Source organism: Mytilus galloprovincialis, chromosome 14 (genome assembly GCF_965363235.1).
Source record: "Mytilus galloprovincialis chromosome 14, xbMytGall1.hap1.1, whole genome shotgun sequence".
NCBI lineage: Eukaryota > Metazoa > Mollusca > Bivalvia > Mytilida > Mytilidae > Mytilus > Mytilus galloprovincialis.
Window position 1 is genome coordinate 48,819,741 of NC_134851.1, and position 16,332 is coordinate 48,836,072.

Sequence of the window (16,332 nt, forward strand, 5' to 3'; positions counted from 1 at the left end):
TTTTGCGCATGCTCAGACATAAAGTTGATTTTTTGCAATTGTGTAATATATTTAGTTGGTTTAGCATATATTTTCGTACATCTATATCATGGGAATTGATCTGTGAACGTAAGTTATCAAAATGTTATAATATGTATAGGAGAAAATAAGTAGACTTATGCTCAAACTTTTGCAGAACTGTTTTCACAAGTACCCCTTTTATTTTAATGCAGTTTCACGACTATTCCAAAGTTTAATATCAAGGATGCGTCATACTTATACTGTTTGTTGTTTTTTTTTGTATTTGTTTTGTATTTTACATTTTTTTGGTAAAATTATCTACGTTTAATACATTTTATGCCAACATGAAATAGTTTATAATAGTTAAATGATATTTGCCCTTTTGAGTACCCCCACATAACCAGGTAATTTTGTTATCGTGCAATGGATCACAGGATTTCAATTTAAATTATTGACTTCCGTATGGAATGAAGGTTTAAAGGTATTGATTGTTAACCCATATATCTATTTTTATAAACATGCCTGATGTCAAATAGAATTTGTAGATATTGTGATCTTTGTCCTTATGGATGATTGATTTTACTTTATTTTCATCTGCTTGTGGTTTAAAACAGGTTTTATTTGTATGTAAATTGCGTACTGTGCATCATTGGTAATTGATGAAAACTGGTAAGAATTATTAGGTAAACAGTTTACGAATGAGTTTATGGGTATTTAAATCTAATAGCCTGAATGTAAGAAATTTAACAATTATCTAAGTGGAAAACAGATGAAGTAACAAGTTTGAACGTAGAACATTATAGCACAAAGATTACAATGTAATAATGTATTGTATTTAAAGTAACTGTATGATTGATAATATGTTTAACAAAAATTCTTCATCTTTCTTAAAATGCAAACCTTAAATGCTTTTTATAATTTTACACAAAAAAAGAAAGATAAACAGTACAACCTGTGACATTTTCTAAAAAAAAGTCCCTTTCTGGTATTTTCAAACCTCAAATGGTGACCATTTATTGGGGTCAATTCTGTTTGATTACCTAAATAGATGCACATATTTGATTTATTGGATTAAACAATGTGTGTGAAGGACATCATGCATTAAAACTTTACCTGTTCACTTACATTGTTCTTGTGCCTTTTCAATTACCTGCTTGCGAAGAAGTTTTGTTTAAAGATGGAAATAGATTTTTTATCACTCATTTCTATAGGTTATTATTTTTTTTGTTTGTACATGTAATACCTATGTTATCATTCTTTTTTTATGGGAAGCAAATTAATTTCTTTTCACCGCTATGGCTAACAAATAAAAAGACATAAAGACAAATAATAGCAAACAAAGCACAACTTAGAAAATTAAAGACTAAGTAACACGAACCCCACAAAAACCTTGGCGGGATCTCAGGTGCTCCAGTAGGGTTTGTAGAGCCTGCTCCATATGTAGCACCGTCGTTTTGCTCATGTTATTACAAACCCGGTAAATGGTATAATTTGGTAGGTCACATTCGTGAAAAGGGAAGAGGATTGTAAGGACTAGGGTAAAATAAAAGTCCTTGATTAAAAATCTAGTTAAAGAAATATGTAAAATTTTTGAACAAAGAACAAAATGTTGAAAGTTATGATGAAAAGGCATAAAGAATTAAATTAAGCGTCTTATGGCTTTTCTATAAAGAAATGCTTTACTTCGTTAAGATTAAGTGACCGTGAATAGAAAAAGTTCGCAATTATAAGAAAAACATAATTTTAAACTGTGCCTTATGTTTGAGGTCTATCAACACAACCTCTTTAATGTAAATTTAGCCACTCAAAATCAAGTGTAATATATTTGAAAATTGTTTACCTTCTCAGTATTTATGTTACAAAAACAAAAAGTAAAAATATGCTAAAACCCTATTAACGGCTATATGTCACTGTATGGCTTTCAACAATGATCAAAGCCAATACCGCTTATATGGACGGTAATAAAAAGGTCCGAGTAACAATGTAAAATAGTTCAATCGAGAAAACTAACGGCCTAATTAATGTACACAAAAATAAACGAAAAACACATCTGTAACTATTGTTACATAGCAACAAACGACAAACACTGAATTATAGGCTTCTGACTTCGGACACTTTACCAGTACGCTATTCAATTATATTAAATTGAAATCATGATTTATTTTGTCATTGACTAGGTTTTAATTAATACTATTGTTTTACTTAAACAACAAGGGGTATATTGAGTAACATATATAGCCATCATGGTTGACATATATTGTAGACCACCATTACCCAAATAATGATAAAGGTAGTACTGTGTACGGGGCAACAGACTATCTTTGAAACTAAAGTACATGTTTTATCCTTACCGAAAAAAGTAATCGACAGGAGTCATTCATTGTATCAACTTAGTTCATGAAGGGGGCTGATTACTTTTGTTTTTTTTTAATTCCATTTTTTCGCGAAAGGTTTTTTCTTCGACAACTTTAAACGAACTGTTCGGAATTCTTGTTTTCAATGACAATACATTATTTTCCTGATTTGATATGAGCGTCACTGATGAGTCTTATGCAGACTGCTGTTGGATGTTTCATTTTGTTTGAGACTTATTCTAAAAGTAAGTGATAAGACACATTAAGAAAGTGAATAGACCGGTCAAAAGGTCAAAATAGAAGAAAAAAACATATTTAGTCATGATTCAAGGCATTATTTTGACAAAATGAAATTAATGAATACTTTGAAGATTTACAGTTCTGCATCTTATACAATGTTTATCTAAACATATTAAGTATCATATGATCTTTAATTCATTTAAGTGTTCAATAATAAAAACAACAAAACATAAATGTTAACAAGACAGAACATATATCAAATTCAATAAAACTAAAACTTCAGCATGTTCAGGTACCATGTACAAATAAATTTCACAACCTGTTTGTCATAAAATCATTGATTACAGGGATTCAATACACTCAGCAGTTGTTCTCACATCATAAAGGCCAATGACATAAACACAAAGATGGTACCAAATATCAAAAGCAGACAATCACTGACAAATACTCAATGACATTCTATAGAACACACAATACATTAAAATCATACTTACTAAGTTAAGAAAATTATCTAATCCAACAATTTAAATCGATATAGACTGTATCAGAAAACAAGGATAAAACCGTTTGGATATAATTTAACCTGTACACACAAAAGCTTTAAAATACTAGCACTGCACATGATCAGTCATAACGATAAGTTGTGTATAATGAGTGAGTATATATACCATACTGTTTCTAAAACGTGGGAACATATTTAAAAAATGTAAGTTATTAAATGATCAGGTATTTAGAATAAGGTTAAAAAAAATTGAATGAATAATATTGGCAGAAAGCATCTAAGCATCAATTATAAAAATATTATGCATATTAAAACTAGAAGTTGCATTACTATTTTTAGTTCGCATTGTAATGCTTGATACAATATTTTATTAATCGTTTAATGTTTTAGTATGGGTGATACGTTTTATGCTTAATACATAAAAAAAAATCAATAATAAGCTAAATGACAGGTTAAGTGTAAAAAAATTCCAACAGATAATATTGTCATCATGCCATGCATCACGGTGTTAACACTAACAAGATCAACTGCATTGGCTAATAGAGTTTTCAAAAAAATACTTATATAATATATTAATCGTTGAATGTTTATGCAAAGGCATTAGTATACCCAAATAAATTTGCAGATTGTGCAGTATTAGTCCTCAAAGTTGATTTGTGTAACGTTTTTTTCATATGTAAATGTTTTTAATTTTTTTTTGATTTTTCGAATGAAGAATAGTTGAAATACAGCTGTTGATGATCAATGAAAGATAGCTCGTGATATTAATCTCACATTTAAACACTATGGACAGTTAATGAAAGTATACTTACCACATATAGTTTCCCGACAAATTCTACTGGTTTCGAAACGTACAAAACTGTACGAGTTTGAGAACATTTAATACGTTGACGCAAGTCTGACTGTGCTTCTGGGATTATATCTCAAATAAATAACTTCACATCTAACTTTTGATAGTCCTAGAAAAAAATTAGGTTTCTTTAATAAAATTAAATTCATTAATCTGTTGATAAATGTGAATCTCTGTTTTTTTCTGAAGAATTTTTTTATAAAGTTTTTTTTTTTTAGCTATTTTGTTTTGCTCTAGCGTAATATATCGAGATCGACTTTATAAAACAAGTATATGTGTTTATGTTACAATAAAGTTCACTCTTTCAATCTGGATATTTCAGAAACCATCCTGCCAGACAATGAAAATCAGTTCAGTTCCAGATTAACTCTCCTTTAACAGTCACAACACAGGTTACACTTTGTAAATACAGCTGTTTCACAACAACGTCTCTTTTGGTATGTTATAGTCATAGAAATTTGTTTTGTTTACCAGTACGGTTCCCAATTATGATCTCACAGAGAGATAATTTGGGTATGTTACCTGATAACACACACATAGCGTTAAAATTGTATAATGAAGAAGTAAAGGGATGTGTAGTATAAATGTCGAAAATATTCAACACAACCCTATGTTTCGACCCTTTAAGGTAGTTCGGGGGTTTAAATTTTCGCGCCGTCTGCGCATAAAGTTGCGCATTGATATCGTAAGTGATGTACATTGTCGTAATTTTCCATAACAGTAAAATATGATCATTTTAATAATCTGTTTTATTCAAATGCATTGAGAAAGAGTTGAATAACTTTTAAATGCAATTTTAAAACTTAATAAAATTTATTCTTACAATTGTCATTGTTGAAATAGTACTTCCGTTCTAAAAATAAATATGAAGCATGTTTTTGACGAAGGAGAAGAATGAAAAGAGAATAACTCATATTTATCGAATACGTGGACTACTTTACATGAATACTGTAATGCAGATCGAAATTATAGATAACGATCTTCATTTTGGTAGCTTATGAAGCAGTTTCACCCTTGTCTTACACTAGAAAAGGTCCGACAAACTGGCGAAAGATGATGCAAATAAATCATGAAAAGGGGGAAATTTAAACTGACAAGTAAGCACTAATGAATTGAATATACAAGTTCAAAGAGCGATTCACGACCACTGAAAAATAACCTTTAAGCGTAAATAAATTTCAAAACAATATCCGTGTCCAACAACAAAACAATGACACCCCCCCCCTTTTCAGGCATAGCTCATGGTACTTTTATCATGTAATAGATTTGAAAAGTTGTGGACCAGAGAAATATGTCATCTGCATAGGGTTCAGACCATTGAGGTTTCTGGGAGAAAAGGTCATGATAAAATTTCATGAAAGTGGAGGATTTAAATAATTACATGTATATGCAAACAGAATTTTCTTGTTGTAAACCTGGAGTATTCGAATGTGAATGCAGTTTATTTTGCTAGGATTCCAGTTATAACATGTTTGGTTAAGCATGCAGACTTAAAATTTAGACATGTAAGAATATAACAAAACCCATCTATATAAAAAAGATGTGGTATGATTGCCAATGAGACAACTTCAATGTATCCAAAAGAGACCAAAATGGCACAGACATAAACAGCTATAGGTCACTGTACATGTGCGGCCTTCAACAATGAGCAAAGCCCATACCGCATATATAGTCAGCAATGAAAGGCCCAGATATGACAATGTACATGATGTACAACAAGTCAAACAAGAAAACAAACGGCCTTATTTGTTTAAAAAAATGAATGAAAAACAAATATGTTACACATAAAAAAATGACAACCACTGAATTACAGGCTCCTGACTTGGGACAGACACATACATAAATAATGTGGTGGGGTTAAACAAGTTAGCGGGATCTAGACTGTATAAATTATTTTTAAATATGAATCATTTCACAAAACTACCTTTCTTACCGATGGTCTGGATTGAGGGTCCTTCATTTCATTCCTATCTAATTCTTTATACCATTTATCTCTATTTTTTTCCCATTTTTCTGTACTTCTTATAATTTAACAACCCGTTTTTTTTTCATTGTTACATGTATGTCTATTTTCTTTTATATTTACAAATGTATTGTGAACATTTCATGCATTATTCCCTATTCTTTAAATCTTTTCCTTACCCTCCTATAATATATTTGATCCTACAGAATCTTCATGAGAGAAAACAAAACTTTTACTACCTAAACAGGAAAAGCGGTCTTGTCATAAAATGATATTTTTCTAAATTTAAAAGCTTGTTAGGTCTCTACACAGTTATTTCGAAGTGCATTTCTTTAATATGTTTAAGAAATTAAAAGCAAACTGTTAAAAATTACACCTGCACTAAGTGGTTGTCATATTCTCTTGGTGGCTTCAGACATTTTTTAACCTTTTTTAGCTGGTCCATTCATGACCAAAAGTTACAGTATAATTTCAACTCTTTAAATACTTCCTCTTTATTTAAAGGCATATTTTTTAAAGGTGTATGAAAAAAAATTCAAGGTATGAAATCAAATTTATAAAAATGATTATATAATTGATTTTCATGTGGAACGCATTGTAATGTTCACACAAGATATAAAAAAGAAGATGTGGTATGATTGCCAATGAGACAACTATCCACAAAAGACCAAAATGACACAAACATTAACAACTATAGGTCACAGAACGGCCTTCACCGATGAGCAAAGCCCATACCGCATAGTCAGGTATAAAAGGCCCCGGTAAGACAATGTAAAACAATTCAAACGAGAAAACTAAAGTCTTTATTTTGTAAATAAAGATAAAATCAAAGGATAATAAATTAACTATATTCCTATCTAATAGGATAGTAGGAACTAACTGATCTTAACCAACTTTGTGTGACCAGAGCTTACTAAATTAAAAGCCTACGGACCAAGTTTCATGGCAATTATAAGATATATGTTATAGACAAAATGCTTTTAAAGACTAATTTGATGTACATGTATCAGACATGTAGAATGTATAATAATTATTCAAAAGTCAAAATTATAAAAATGTATGAGTATGTGCCGTTTAGCATGTTTAGTAGGTTTTTGAATGAAAAAGGGGGAGGGCTTGTATAAAGAGGTGATATTTTCCTGCAATTTAAAACCTCGTGAATGTTTTTGTTGTATAAATAATCCCAGTGGCGGATCCAGAATTTTTCATAAGTGGGGGCTCACTGACTGCCTAAAAGGGGACCCGCTCAGGTCATGCTCCAGTGATTCCCTATATTATTATCCAAATTTTCCCAGGGCTGCCTCTGAATCCTCCGATATGTTTAAAATGTACTTTAAATAGAAAGGAAATTACAAATGGCATAGTATATTACATGTAATAATTTAATAGTACGTTATGTATTAAAAATTCTAAGGCCAAAAACACTTGAAATAATCCAGGGTCAACTTAGGCCCCTAACACATACATTGTATTTACATTTAAAAATGCATACTACAGCTGTAGTTATTAAAATTTGCTTTTTTGGGGGCTGATTTTTATTGCATGTAATTTTAGTCTCAAGAGGCATACATGTATATTTGAACCACTTACTTTTCTTTTCTATCCTACAGTAGAAAAGAAAAATAACATGTTAAATACAGCAGTTACAAAAAATATTGTAAAATGCGAATATACTGAAATCTTTAAGTTTATGACAGACTTTATGTACATACAAATCTCATCACATTTTTCTTGCTCCATAAAGTTTGCAAGACAAGGGTCCCGACTATTCATACAACTCATTCTGCAAATTTATCTGTGATAATCTACTTTTCGCTAGATTTAGAGTTCAAAAAGGATTAATACAAATTGATAAAACCCCTATGTTGTACCAATGTACACCACTGTCCCAGGTTAAGGGGAAGGGTTGTCACCTTCAAACATTTACCCCACAACATTATGTATGTGCCTGTCCCAAGTCATGAACCTGTAATTCAGATAGTGGTTGTCTTTTGTTGTGTCACATATTTTTTTGTTTGTTCATCATTTGTACATTAATATGCCTCCAGTTTTCTCATTTGAATTGTTTTTCATTAGTAGTTGAAGGGCCTTTTACAGCTCACTATGCAATAACCGCTTTTGATCTGTAGCTGTTAACTTCTGTGTCTTTTGGTCTATTGCGGAGAGTTGTCTCATTAACAATCACTTATCATACCACATCTTCCTTTTATATTGAAACACAAATATTGACACATAAAAACCTTTCAGATAGAAAGTCAGAATGAGATTTATGGATAAAAACTTAGCAGACTGTCAGCTCACACTTTTCATATGTTGTCACAAATATGGTGTATTAAGCACAATAATAACCAGATGCTCCGCAGGACGCAGCTTTATACAACCGCAGAGGTAAACCCCTCGTTGCACAATGAACAACTTCTGTCATTTATTTTGCTAAAAAAATCTCTTGGATGGCGGATGACCCGCAAATTTTATTTCAATTTAATAAAATAGAGACATCAAGCTTTACAGTATGAAAAAAATGAGCAACTTCTGTCATTTATTTTGCTCTTAAAATTCAATCAAAGATATTTAATGCCTGTTTTCCCTATATTTAGCCTATTTGCACTCATTTTCAGAGGTCAAAAAATCTCTTGGATGGCCGGTGACCCCCAAATTTTATTTCAATTTTATAAAATAGAGACATCAAGCTTTACAGTATGAAAAAATAGGCAACTTCTGTCATTTATTTTGGTCTTAAAATTCAATCAAAGATATTTTATGCCTGTTTTCCCTATATTTAGCCTATTTGCACTCATTTTCAGAGGTAAAAAAAAATCTCTTGGATGGCCGGTGACCCCCAAATTTGATTTCAATTTTATAAAATAGAGACATCAAGCTTTACTTTATGAAAAAATGAGCAACTTCTGTCATTTATTTTGCTTTGAAAATTCAATCAAATTGTTTTTTTGTCCATTTTCCCTATATTTCCATGTAACCTATTTGCACTCATTTTCAGAGGTCAAAATATCTCTTAGATGGCCGGTAACCCCCAATTTTTTTTGCATTTTTTCATTTACAATACTTCAAAGTTAAATTTCACAAAGTATAAGAAAATTCTGTCATTTTTTTTCTGTACCCCTGAACTACCTTACAAAAAGAGTAGTGCATTAAAAATTCCAATTAAGAATATAATTGTTTCACGAAATCTAAAGATAAAAGTGGCACAGTTTTAGCCATAATAGGATTTCCTATAGGGATTTGAATTGTCTATATTTACAGAATAGTTACTTATCGGATACGTTTTATTTGTTCGTTTATTTCGTTTATTTCGTTTCCAATGTATTTTGAGAAACTTTCGCGTTTGTTTCTCTCTTTTTATCTTAAAATTCGAATTATCAGAATTATTTTGTTCCTTTTTGACAAAACCTGTCTTTTCATGAATATAAAACCTTTCATTACACTGATGTTAATAAGTAAATCAGTATCGGGGATACATAGTGCAAGACGATTTAGAGCTTGGCATATCAATAGACACTTTTGTCTTTTGTTTAAGATGGCATTTTGCTTTTTTGTCTTTAGTTTGTTTCTATCCTAATTGACTAATGTGTATACAGACTTACAGTTTTTTTTATTAAATTGTTTCATATTTTTTTTATGTCGGGGCCTTTTATAGCTGACAATACGTTTCTCATTGTGTGAGGCTCACACTTACCTCATTTGAGCTTTGGTTGAAAGTTGTCTAATTTGAAATTATTCAACATGTTTTGATTTTTATTTACGGTTCCTCTGTTTTACGAAATTATACCTAATATATTCTATAAATAATGTTCAATTCCCTACATACAACTTAACATATTTTAATCTATCTATATATTTGTTTTCTTATACAAGTTACACTGATGATATCACATTATTTATATGACAAAGCCAACGTATACGCATACTATCAATCGTTTGTATAATTGGCAATTTCATTTTCATTATGTACAGTATTCGTATTTTTACTATTAAAATACGAATACTGTACATAATGAAAATGAAATTGCCAATTAATTGTAATATTATATACACATAAAAACAAAACAAAAACACGTCTACATGCATTCATAGACATAAATATTATTAGAAATTGTAATATGCACCAAACATATATGTTTTCAGATTAGCCTAGCTAACAGGGAAACAGCTACAATGATATATACAGCAATAGTTTGTTTACTACTTGTTAAAGGTAAAACTATTTGTTTAAACATCTTTTTTTAATACATGTATACGTCTCATTGATTCCAAATACAATTATTCATTTATGCCTACTAAATTTGTTTCATAAAAATGATTAGCAAATCTTAGTATTATAATGTTTAACAATTTACTATGCATATTTTCAAATGTAATGACGAACATTTAGGTTGCCTGTAAACAATCTGTAATATCTATGAATTCATAATGATATGTTTACTCATTTTTCATCTTGGATAAAAACTGATTTAATGTGGATATCCACCTCTTTTAACATTTAAAACTAACATCTTTGTCGAAATTGTCGAGAAAACATAACGTCCGTGGTATAGTACTTGTACATTATTGACGCCTTGGAGGAAACACGTCCCTTTTTATTAGATTAAATGGCTAAAACAGTTTTTGAAATACACATTGTAGCATGTTATCTATCATAAAAAAAATCATAATATCTAATAAAATGAGTAGATTTAGCTAATAAAGTCTTTATATTTGAATAAAGTAACATTCTTTTATAGTGGAACATTTTTTGAACGTTAATTAAACTATGATTTAAAATTGTTTGATAGCCCCTCTTTGTGATTCATGTAAATAACTTTTGTTTGATTTTCCCAATATTCTATCATTATGGGGAGATAAGATAATTCGGTTTTCATTTGTAGTCTTTTTAAAAATGGGTAAAAAAAAAATGTGTATGTTTCAATAATAATTTTTCACTTAAACATTTGGCATATGTTTGAATAAAGTGGTAGCTATGGTGTTCTATTTTTGTGTTTGTGCGTATGTGGGTTTGTGTTAGGGTGTGTTACACGTCTTTAATGTAATTGTCGGTAGGGATCAAGTAATGCAGATAGATTAAGTGTTCAGTTCTGACAAAATTGTATACACCATATTGAAGCAACACATGCTCTTACACGTAACAGGATCGATGCTGCTGCAGGTTAGAGGATGTGGACACAATTTGAAACAGTGTATTTATGTCAGCTAAATGACTGTATATGTCTATTTAAACACATGAATGTTTACCTCATATTATATGTAGACAGTATTCTGTTCTCACTACAAACCAGTAAAATCCTGAAATGGCCTAAATCTGTACTCGACTGTACTGATTTTTACTCGACCAGTCTGAATTGGTCTGAAATTTACTTGATAATACTCGACTACAGTCTTAACTATAATTATTAGTCTGAACTTGTACCTAACCATTTAAAACCCGTCTGAACCATGCTCGACCTAGTTCGAACCATGCTTGACCTAGTCTGAACCGTACTCAACCTAGTCTGGACCATACTCGATCAAGTCACCAATCTAGACCTATTTTGTTGCATCTATACATTGTGTTTTATCAATTTAGGAACTGGAAATTTGAAAAACAATTTCAAATTATAAATGTATTCATTTTTAGCATTTAAACCAAAATTTAACAATAAACATAATATTACTTCAACACCATATTTATCAACAGTTACACACATATATATATATAACCTTGAACATGAAAATAAAACAAGCTGATCAAATTATCTCAAAACTGAATTGTGACTTATATTTTCAATGTTATTCAAATATTTTGAATCTTTCATATATATTTTATGGACAATTTCAATCATTTAAACTTAAACCTTGTATAGATTTAATAGGTGTCATTTGAGGAAAGTCAATAATGCAATATTTTTTTTGTTTTTTTCAATAAAATACATTAAATAAACGGACAAAAAGCCACAGGACAAAAAGTCACAAATAATTTTTTGAAAATTGTTTGAATATATAAGATCTTGAAATATTTTCTTTCATTACATATATTCATTTATAGGTTTAGGAAATTGTTCATAAGCCTTGATAAATGAAAAATTATTAAATTCAAATCATGCAGAATATATATTTCTTGGTACCATGAAGCCATTTAAGTACAAAGATACTTTGACATTGGGTCTTCATAAACATTATTTGATCATTATTGGTATTTATTGAACGAATTTTAATCACAAGGCTACTTTCTGTATAATAGTTCAAGAATTTTTTTTTTTTTGAATTAGTGGTTTCTTGTTAAAAAAAATAAATCTAAAACTGAATTGTGACGTTTTGTCCTGTGACTTTTTGTCCGTGACTTTTTGTCTGTTACTTTTTGTCCTGTGACTTTCTGTCCTACTTTCGTAAAATAGTATATAAAGTAACTTAATCAATTTAAAAAATGGCAACTTTGTTTTGTAAAACCATGAATTTATATAATGATTATAATTAAACTTCCAAAGCAATTCCTGGTAACCTTTTAAAAAAAGGAAATGTGGTCTAAAGTTGCAGTAATTATAAATTTATATTTATTTCATTTAAATTTAAATATTTGTTGTCAAAATGAAAGACATGGCTTACAAGAAGCACTTAATAAGGTTTAATTACATCAGTACTTGTGTGTTTTACATGTAAAAAGAAAACTCTACTTTATTTAAACTCGTGTATTACTTATCTAGTGAATTCAAAAGGCCTTGCGATTTAATTATAAGTTTAACAGGATGTTGCAATTTTGGATGAATGTTATTTAGAATTTAATACTTTTTGACCAGGTGTGATTTGTTTAATGAGTTTGCTCCAAGCAGGAGGTATTAATTAAGTAGCAGTCTGGCTAAGAATCATGCAAGGGGTGATAAATCCATAGTCTGGGATATTTATATTGTATAGTTTAATTGATTGAACCCAAGTCAAAATTATGAAAAACGATATTTTGCACTCTAAAATTCATGTTGTTGCTATGGTAACAACACTACCTTAGCAACAAGGTGTTGAATGGCCTAAAAGACCCTAAATGTGTATTGTTTTTGAATTAAAAATAATGGAACAAAGATAAACTCTTTTAGAAGTAAATATTTAATGTTATAATATTTAATGTTCACCTTAAACAGAAAGTATTTTAACAGTTGGATGCTAGCCAAGAAACTTGGTTACCATGGCAACGAATTTGCCAAATATTTCACTTGATGAAAAAACACAAAAAATGGTAGTTTCAAACTGCTTTACCACCCTAGACCAGATGAGAAGAATTAATTTGATCAATGACACTATTGCAGTTGACACTTATCTACAACATATCAAAAATAAAAATATGTAGCCTAGCACCAAATTTTCAAAAAAATGAAAATAACTACATTGTTTTTACCATATTTAGTTACTTTTTTTGTGTTATTTTTAGAACTATGCTTCCTGTATACTACCATATCCACTTTTGTCTTCCAGTTAAAGAGTAATATTTATCTTGCTTATCATTTGTAAAGCTATCTAAGCACAAGCTTATTAAATTTCAAAATTGGTCAGGGGGAGTGGTAGGATTTTTGAGGGGGGAGGGGGGTTGAAATTAAAAAAAAAAAAATATTTTCTTCAAAAATTAAGAAAAAAAAAACACAAATTCAACATTGAGCGGAAAATATATTGCACTCACAACTTCCCACTTCCTGAAAACACACAACAATGGTTAGAAGGGGTTATTTTTAAGGGACAAATATAAAAGATAATTTGGTTGAAAATGTATTTTCTTTAGAAAATTGTAAAAAACAATTGAAAATTTGTAGACACTGTACTAGATACATATTGTAAAGTACATTTTTATTAAATTCTGGCGATATGGTTTTTATAATTTGCAAAGAATATTCTGTAACTTTTCCAGAAGTGATTGATACATACAAAATTCTAGTATGGTTCTTGCATGCTATATTGAAGTTACTTTTATTATGAAAAGTATTTAATGATACCTGGATCTGCAAATTAAACTATCAAACCAAAAACTGTCTAAATGTGTAAACAAACCAGGTTTTCCAATCACTGATATCATTATTTAGACTTGAACTTGACCTATGTTTTTCAAGAAAACATTAGTTATCATTTGAAAACCAATGGCTGAGCTTTTCACAAAAATTGCATGATATCAACATGGAGTACAATTACGAAATCCATCCAGCACCCCATTAATTCCAAAAACCAAAGATTGTTGTTATCAACCTTGGCACCTATTTTGTCACAATTAACAACATATTTTAACACCTAGCCAGACTTGACACGGGTAATGTTCTTCTCATATATTTCATGATGGTATAATACTAAATCCCTAGCAGGAGGGATTGTGCCTGATATTCATATAATGAAGACATAATCTTTCAATCAGTTTAATTGAGGTCTGGAGCTGGCATGTCAGTAACTGCTAGTAGTCTGTTGTTAATTATGTATTATTGTCATTTTGTTTATTTTCTTTTGCTTCATATTCTGACATCAGACTCAGACTTCTCTTAAACTGAGTTTTACTGTGAGTATTGTTTTGCATTTGTTTTTCTACATTTGCTATAGATATAGGGGAGGGTTGAGATCTCAAAAACATGTTTAACCCTGCCCCAATTTTGCACCTGTCCCAAGTCGGCAGCCTCTGGCCTTTGTTAGTCTAGTATGATTTTTAATTTTAGTTTCTTTTGTATAATTCAGAGTTTAGTATGGCATCCGTTATCACTGAACTAGTATGCATATTTGGTTAGGGGCCAGCTGAAAGACGCCTACGGGTGCTGGAGTTTCTCGCTACATTCAAGACCCATTGGTGGCCTTCCACTGTTGTCTGCTCTATGGTTGGGTTGTTGTTGCTTTGACACATTCCCCCCAAAAAAGCTAAATATTTTCTTTTGACATGTAGCCTTTTATTTCATAAGTAATTACTAATTTTTTTGTTATTAATTTAGTTTAAAAAGGAATATTTTTCTAATTATTTGAAATGTCTGTAGGTTTGAAGAGTAAATACCAAGAAAAACAAATGAATTTACTATTGATATACCTCACACAACGACATGCATACAAGTCCAATTTTTATTGAAATGTTCCCTCCTCCCAAACCCTCACATAAAAAAACCCAACATGTGCATGATTTGATTAGCAGCAGACCAAGTTTACGAGCATTTTCCATCTACGCCAGGGACTTACAACCTTACTACTTTTCAAGGTGCGCCAGAGGGTTGCATCCTGTTCTGTAAATCATTTTCTGCTAAATTTAGATACATGTATTTATAAAGTCATAATGAAATAGTAAATGTTCAATTCCCATTTACACATGTCGTTTGAAGGCATTTATTTATTTATTTTTCAAATAAAAACAGGTATAGAATAAAGCATTAAATCACAATAACATACATAATAGAATCGAGAAAAAAAAAACATTACAATTTGTTAATCTATAAATGAAAGACGAAACAAAGAAAAAAAGTAATGTAGATGTAAAGTAACAATGTTATGCAATTGACAAAAAGCATACATTAAACTTTTATTATACACAATAACATGTGATAGCTATAAAAACTTTTTTGTGTCTTTACATGCCCTGACCTCCGTAATCATAGAATGTGAAATTCAATCTTCAGGAACACTCATGAAACATAACATAAACAAGAATGTATCCAAAGTACATGGATGCCCCACTCAATCATTTTCCATGTTCAATGAACCATGAAATAGGGTAAAAATCTCATTTTGCATTAAAATTAGAAAGATTATACTATAGGGAACATATGTACTAAGTTTCAAGTTGATTTTACTTCAATTTCATCAAAAACGACCTTGACCAAAAACTTTTATCTGAAACTCCCACTTACATTTTCTATGTTCAATGGACCATAAAACTGGGGTCAAAAGTCTAATTTGGCTTTAAAATTTGAAAGATCATATCATAAGCAACAAGTGTACTAAGTGTCAAGTTGATTGGACTTCACCCTCATTAAAATCTACCTTATCCAAAAACTTTAACCTGAAGCAGGACGAACGGACAAACAGAGCCATAGACCAGAAAACATAAGGCCATTCTACTATCGTAGATGAAACAAGTTGTTTAACAGTCTGTGATTGCAGATTATAAATCTTTATCAATACAGCAAATTCAATTGAACTTTAAAAATGGCACAGTTGCAGTATAAAAAAGTCTAAAACATGTAAGTTTTAGTTACTGAAATATTGATTTCAACACAAAGTGAGATCAAATTTACTCAAGAACGGAATGTAGGTCAACATAACCTTGTGTATCCTGTTTTTATTTTGAAATTCTATCAAATAAAAATGTATCTTTACCAATTTCATTGAAATAACATTTGAATTTGATATTTTAAAATTTCCAAAATATAATCAATCATAATTAAGGCTAAGTATGCCCCTTTTACATTTTCTACAGGTACATAGAAATGGTACT

General features: G+C 30.2%; 1 long non-coding RNA gene across 1 annotated transcript; it reads left to right on the forward strand.

Moving 5' to 3' along the window:
- The first annotated feature begins 41 nt into the window (after positions 1-41).
- On the forward strand, positions 42-10,123 carry LOC143059768 (uncharacterized). The gene is made up of 3 exons (XR_012973600.1): positions 42-108; positions 4,269-4,383; positions 10,053-10,123. It is a non-coding gene; the product is annotated as an uncharacterized LOC143059768 (long non-coding RNA).
- Positions 10,124-16,332: the final 6,209 nt, after the last annotated feature.